Consider the following 8,054-nt stretch of genomic DNA (forward strand, 5'->3'; position numbering starts at 1 on the left):
ACATTGCATGCTGAATTAGGTACTAGGTTGGACCTTTGTACTGCATTTCACCCTCAGACCGATGGTCAGTCTGAGCGAACGATTCAGGTTTTGGAGGATATGCTTCGTGCATGTGTGATAGAGTTTGGTGGTCATTGGGATAACTTCTTACCCTTAGCAGAGTTCTCATACAACAATAGCTATCACTCAAGTATTGATATGGCCCCATTTGAGGCACTGTATGGGAGAAGATGTAGGTCTCCCATTGGGTGGTTTGATGCATTTGAAGTTAGACCTTGGGGTACTGACCTTCTGAGAGAATCGTTAGATAAAGTGAAATGCATTCAAGAAAAGCTCTTAGCGGCTCAAAGTAGGCAGAAAGAATATGCAGATCGAAAGGTTAGAGACTTGGAGTTTATGGGGGGCGAGCAAGTTTTGCTGAAGGTTTCACCCATGAAAGGGGTGATGCGGTTTGGTAAGCGAGGTAAGCTTAGTCCGACGTACATTGGTCCATTTGAAGTTCTGAAGCGCGTGGGGGAGGTAGCTTATGAATTAGCTTTGCCCCCAGGACTCTCAGGAGTGCATCCGGTATTTCATGTGTCTGTGTTAAAAAAATACCATGGGAATGGAAACTACATCATTCGTTGGGATTCAGTTCTTCTTGATGAAAATTTGTATTATGAGGAGGAGCCTGTTGCTCTTTTAGATAAATAAGTCCGCAAGTTGAGATCAAGGGAGATTGCATCCATCAAAGTTCAATGGAAGAATCGACCAGTTGAAGAGTCCACTAGGGAGAAGGAGGCCGATATGCAAGAAAGATACCCACACCTGTTTACAGATTCAGGTACTCCTTTTCGTCCTTGTTTTTTCTTCTTGTGATCGTTCGGGGATGAACGATGGGTAAATTGGTATCTATTGTAACGACCTGTTTAGTCGTTTTGAGCAGTAGAGTTTATTGTGGTAATAACTATCTGGATCGACGGATCCCACGATGGACCGTCATGGGCACGACGGAACGTCGAGGGGCTCTCGTTCCAAAAGACTTAGATTCTGGAAATTTGTGTACTAAGGACAACTCTCTGAACTTCGCGACGACATAGCAGGACGGACCGTCGTAGGCACGACGGACCGTCACAAAGTCTTAACTAAAATCAACTCTCTGAACTTTGTGACGGAAGCAGCAGGACGGACCGTCGCAGGCACGATGGGCCGTCACAGGCTGCGTAACCCTGACTGGGTCGGATTTCTGTTAAATGTTTTAAAGGGCGTTTTGGACTATTCCTGTTCATAATTATAAAGTTAGTGGTTGAATGTTAATAATTAAATTACTTGGGGGGTTAAAGAAGATAACCTTGAATTAATTAGTGGGTTACTTTGGTCACCTTTTATACTTAATTATATGGTAATTAGGGTAAAAGAAAAAGAGTTTGAATAAGGAAAAATCAGAAAAAGAGAAAGAGAGGGAGAACGATCGAGAGAAGAGAGAAACGAAGAGGAAAGCAAAGGTTTTGGGGGATAGCTTGCTTGATCGCGAATTCTTCAGTGGAGGTAGGTTATGGTTTTTATGCTATTTCATAGTTAACTCTTAATAGCGATTGATATGTATTGGGTAGTATTATAAAGTCTTCTATATGCTAATTGTATGCTTGCATGATGTGATTATGAAATTGTAATGGGTTGGAAAGATAAGGTTGTGAAGCTTAAACCTAAAACCTCTTTGTTAATGATGATGCCTTGGTATAAAAGAAGGCTTGATGAACTAAAGAATGAGGTTAGTGGATCGGGTGTTACGAACTGACACGTAGTATTAGGGGGATCGGGTGTCACGAACCGACACGTAGTATTGGGGGATCGGGTGTTACGAACCGACACGTAGTATTAATGGATCGGGTGTCACGAACCGACACGTAGTATTAGGGGATCGGAGTGTCACGTTCCGACACCAGGATAGTAAAAAGAATGAATCTTGAATTATGTTAATGTATTCAGTTTAATGAACCTGTTTCCCAAATGAGTATGGTGTGGAGGATTGAGTCCTCATAGATGTGCTTGGGTTGTGCCCAATGGTCATAGTACTTGTTGTTGCTACCTGTTGAGTATTGTAGTTGATTTTATGATATTATCTGATAAATATTGTTTTCTATTTTGAGTTGGTTGATGATATCTACTCAGTACTCGTGTTTTGTACTGACCCCTACTTGTATGTTTTCCTTTTGTTAATTGTGGAGTGCAGCAAACGTACCGTCGTCTCCAACTCAACCGCAACTCTAGCCAGTCTTCATCACATCAGATTTCAGGGTGAGCTGTTGTTTCTAGCTTGGACTGGATCGTCTTCTTCACGTCTTGATGCCTTGAAGTTCTGGCATGGACTATCTGTTTAGTTATTTTAGCTTCTTAGATACTCTTAGACTTAGTAATTTGAGGATAGATGTTCTTGTAATGATAACTTCCAGATTTTGGGGATAATGATAAGTTTTGAGTTTTAGAAATTAATTATTGATTTCGTTAATGGGTTTTACGTCTTCCGCATTATTTTCTGTTTATTATGATTGAATTGTTGGGGTTTAGATTAGTTGGTTCGCTCACATAGGAGGTTAAGTGTGGGTGCCACTCGCAGCTCGTTTTGGGTCGTGACAATTATAGTCACGAGCATCAAAAGTGGATCATATACATGTCTTTTAATTTCAATTTACTTGTTATGTTTTTAATTTACATGTCTGGTAAGAAAATATTAATTAGAAGTGATGTTTAATTATTTTACCCTTATTTATATGTTTAATGGAATATTATTTATAGCCCATTTGAATTAATTTATTTTCAATTGTCACGACCCAAATCGAGTCGTGACTGGCACCCACATTTATCCTCCTATGTGAGCGAACCAACCAGTCTAAACCCCATCATTTCAAACATAATGAACTAAATACATTGCGGAAGACTTAAAAACTCATTAACAAAATAAATCAAATAACTTCTAAAAACTCAAACCTTTATTATTCCCAAAATCTGGAAGTCATCATCACAAAAACATCTATCCTCAAATTACTAATCTAAGAGTATCTAAGAAGCTAAAATACATAAAAAGCTAGTCCATGCCGGAACTTCAAGGCATCAAGACATGAAGAAGAAGATCCAGTCCAAGCTAGAAGCGTTAGCTTATCCTGAAATCCGATGTAATGAAGACTGGCTAGAGTTGCGGTTGAGTTGAACACGACGGCACGTTTGCTACACTCCACAAATAACAAGGAAAGAAACATACAAGTAGGGGTCAGTACAAAACACGGGTACTGAGTAGATATCATCGGCCAACTCAAAATAGAAAACAATATATATATCAGATCATATCATAAATCAACTACAATACTCAATCTGTAGCAACAACATATACAAGAATCTTTGATAAATAACGTCAAGTACACTCATGAGGACTCAAGCCTCCATATCATACTCATTTGGGAATTAGGTTCATTAGATTGAGTATATTAACATCTTTCAAGATTCATCACCTTTATTCTTGTGTCGGTACGTGACACTCCGCTCCCCTACTACTATGTGTCGGAACGTGACACTCCGATTTCCTAGTTCTACGTGTCGGTTCGTGACACCCGATCCCCTAATTCTACGTGTCGGTTCGTGACACCCGATCCCCTAATTCTACGTGTCGGTTCGTGACACCCGCTCCACTAATCTCATTCTATTAATTCATCAAGCCTTCTTTTATACCAAGGCATCATCAATCTCATTACTTTAGTTCATCAAGCATTCTTTTATACCAAGGCATCATCATTAACAAGGGATTTTCAAGATTTGGGATTCAATAGCTTCATCATGCTTATTTCATCAAAATTATATAATCACATTCATGCAAGCATACAATTAAGCATATAGAAAACTTTACAATACAACCCAACACATATCATCCGCTATTAAGAGTTAACTACAATTTTAAATTCTATTTCATAGACCTTTACTTATAAAATATATTTAAATATAAAAAGCAAGTATCATCTTGTGTAGCCGTTCCTCATAAATAATTTTTTTTCTATAGTTATTAATAAACCTTATCGCCAAACTATGTTTCTCCATGAGAAATAACATGTGACAAAGGAAGCAAAAGTATATATTTAATTATGACATTTTAAGAAATCTGTAAAAAAGATACATGACCATTAATATGGAATGAATGGATTATAATTAGGAGCATCAAAAGTGGATCATATACTTATTTTCCTTCTATCTCAAAATATCTATTGTATTTTTTTTATATGTCTTTTAAGAAAATATTAGTTAGAAGTGATGTTTGATTATTTTACACTTATTTATGTTTCACAAAATATTATTTAGAACTCGTTTGAACTAACTTATTTTCAATATTTTAAAGTCAAAAAAGTTTTTAAACACGATTTGAATAATAAATTAAAAAAATGCTTATAAGCACATTATTTTAAGCTGAAATGATTAATATAAGTCAAATTTATGTACTGATAAATAAAAAATGAAAAACCAAACATCTAAATTGGCTCTTACTCTTTTTTTTTCCATAATTGAGGTGTTTCTGGTTGTTAAATATAGTTACTATTAAAGATAAAAAAAAATTAAAAAATATTTTTTTTAACTTTTTATTTTTTACTAGTTTATGTTTGACTTGATACACGCTATAAAAGTTAAGTACTTCATATGTTTCATATAATTTAACCTTTGTTGATTTGATACACTACTTAAGAAAATTTTAATTAGATATCTATTTTACTAAAATAATTTTATTAATGATGTTTTCAAACTCTAAATTTAATTATAGTATAAGCAAAACACATAAAATTCTACCTGTTCTCTAATTTGATATATATTTTAACGAATTGTGTTAGGATTGATTCGCTACCCATCATATATTTAAAAAAATTCAAATGACAAATCACAAGAATTATCCAATAGATATACTCTCTATTTTATTTTATTTTTGGTTTTGCATGTTTTTCGTTTTTGTTTGTTTACAAAAATACATTTTCCCCTTTTAATAACAATAATTATTTTCAATTTTTCATGTCATATATTTAAGACCACAAGATTAAATGACATTTTGATATATTAACTTTCTATATCACATGTTTATAATTACATGATTAATGAAAAATTTAATTTAATACATTTTACCTATCTTTAGTATAATAACATAAAATTCAAAAATATTCTTTACTTTCTTAAACTTAATGCGATTTAAAATCAAACAAATAATTTGAAATGAAAGGAAATATTAATAATAACAAATTGCCCTCAACTCCTAACTTCCAAGTATGATAACATTGACGTACTTGTGTAAGGAAAATATATTGCAACTATGCTGAAAAAGTCCAAGTATCCCTAAGTAGATATTTAATGACAATAAACTAAAGTGTTGATACCAAGTTATTTGACTCGTGCTTCTGTAAAAGTAGAAAATACCTCCAAATGCTATAAACAAATGAAGTATGGATATCATTGTTAAGCCATTTTTTTTTTTTAAAAAAAGGATCGTAGTTATTTTGATATGACACTATTTGAAATGATTCTTTCGTAATGAGAGATTCTTCCTAGTGACATTCGATCACATAATCCATAGAATGTATACATACAGTACCCTAAGGCACACCATATGATTCACTATAATGTTATTGCACCTTTATATAATTCAAGAACAGAGCTCGTCGAAATTTCATTCGCTTTCCTAGCTCACTCCGTACATATTTGGCTTTTGACTTTTAACTTCGAACCAGAAATCGCCACCTCTTTCCTCTTTCATCTCCAAAAACAGAAACACACATATTGTATAATAATGTAAAAGTGTATACAAACACCTTTTTAAATACTATTGTTTATTGTTATACAAGGTTGATATACCATCTGCAATTTGTATATAATATTGTATATCATGTATAAACACCGTTCTGAAAAAGATTGACTATGCGTGTATAAAGTAAGAATATGGCTACGTAGATAATAATAGTTTGTGTTTGATATATAATATATATAGTTTGAAAAATTCACTTTCATTAAACAAGTTGCATTGGTTTATTTGGCCCAAACATAAATAAAATGATTTATTCGAGCTAACTCAAAACAATTTAAAACTTAATTAATGTCATAAAATGATTTATTCGAGCTAACTCCAAACAACTTAAAACTTAATTAATGTCGCTAAAGACTTTAGCACTTCTTATTAGTAATATGTTTATATATATTACCGTTAAAAGTTATAGTTATTGGAATTTCCATAGATAGATCTAGAGAGTCATTTTAAACCAAACATTTAAGGTTAAGAGCATTTGAGGCCCAACAAGTGAAAGAAGAACCTTCTCATTAAAACTCAAACTATAATAATAGTATGATACTAGTCAAACCTCCTCTGCTTATAGTCAAGTGGCTTGAACGCGCACTCGACATCACATAATAGTTTGTTCAACATGAAGCTTTAACAGAAGTTGGCCTAAGAAAAAAAGGAGGATCCCAAGCATAAGAAAACTTGACAGTATCCTTTCCTTTTATGGCATTGCCATTGTTGACACTACATTGATTGTTTCCCAAAGGCTTGAAAAGAGTTGGATCCACTGGCTCTGTTGTTTGAAAATCATTGCAAGACAATACCAAATTTTGCATGGGGCAATCACAATTGTTTACCACAACCACATTCCATTCTGGCATTCCCTTTATTACTACACCACTCCTTATTGTTCCAATTGTTATATTGTTCAAACCACAACTCCAAATACCTACACAATCGAATAAAATATTCTCTTATTATATTTCAGATGAAGCAGACAACAATTCATGAACAACATAATTTTTTCCTCACTAATAGTTGAATCATGGTTATCTCAAAACACAAATCAGATCCAAATAAATATTAGTCGTTTTTGATAATTAAATTTGTATCAAAATATTTGACAATTTTAAAGGAATAATAAATGATTTGGTGTGAGAACTACGAGTATTTGTATTTAATTATCTAAATGGGCAAAATTGATCGGATATGGGAATCAAATTATGAACATTTAAATGAAAGATTTTTTACCATGAATAAAGGAAAATTTGACCATCCATTTTATTAAAAAAAAAAAAGAAAAAAGATATTTCGTCTTGACATACGTAACCCATTAATTAATGAAAATATTGTAGTGTAAATTAATTGGGGGAAAAGAATCATCTTGATTTGATTTATTTGTTTGGGTCAATTTAAACAAGATAAAAAGGTTGATAAAAATAATTTATTCATAAATCAATAATTTTTTTTTACTAATTCGTATTGTTATTTCCTTAAAAAAGCACGTTAAGAAAGGTTGATTGAATTGTTTTTTCTATGCAATATAGTTCAATAAAAAAGAGAAAATTATTATACATAAAAGATCTTTAAAAAATATAATATTATTAATCAAAAGTCGTATGAAAACAAAAGAAATTTATGTATATATACGAATATAAAACTTAAACTAATCCACGCATCGCAGTATATATATATACTAGTTATTATTATTAAGATCAAAAGGCTAGAAGCGTTTACCTTTGGTGAGAAGTGTAAGGAGAAGGAGAGTGAAACAAAACTTAACAATTGTTTCCATTAGGGAGATGATTTCTTTGTTGATGTAGATATTGATTGTGTCTTCTCTTGTATATATGAAGAATAAAATAATGTTTTGACCAATATTAGTCGTATTATATATATGAGGTTAAGAGTTCCTTGTAATTAATGCATGATTTTATATAAGTTAATAATAGTCATATGTTTGCCGTTTCATTTATGGAAAATTGCACAAATCTCTTCTAAGATTTCTACTTATAATAACTCTATATTTATTTTTGGAAAATAACTTTAAATGTTATGTTAAAGTGAGAAATATTAATTAAATATATAAGTTAGTGATGTTCTTTAATGAAGTAAATTAGCTTGATGAGAAAATTGATTTTATTTTTAATAGTCAAGACTCTAATATTTATTTATATTAGTGAAAATAGAGAGAATAATAACTATACAAATATATTTCGATGTAGAAAGCAATAAATAACTAATTTAATTATGGTCAATTTTTTACATATTGTATTTATTC

General features: G+C 32.2%; 1 long non-coding RNA gene across 1 annotated transcript; it reads right to left on the reverse strand.

Annotated features, from left to right (window-relative positions):
- Nucleotides 1-6,293: 6,293 nt before the first annotated feature.
- On the reverse strand, nucleotides 6,294-7,715 carry LOC112940157 (uncharacterized). The gene is made up of 2 exons (XR_011212113.1): nucleotides 7,511-7,715; nucleotides 6,294-6,722 (listed from the first exon to the last, which is right to left on the reverse strand). It is a non-coding gene; the product is annotated as an uncharacterized lncRNA (long non-coding RNA).
- Between the last annotated feature and the right edge of the window lie 339 nt (nucleotides 7,716-8,054).

This window comes from Solanum lycopersicum, chromosome 10 (genome assembly GCF_036512215.1).
Source record: "Solanum lycopersicum chromosome 10, SLM_r2.1".
NCBI classification, from domain to species: domain Eukaryota; kingdom Viridiplantae; phylum Streptophyta; class Magnoliopsida; order Solanales; family Solanaceae; genus Solanum; species Solanum lycopersicum.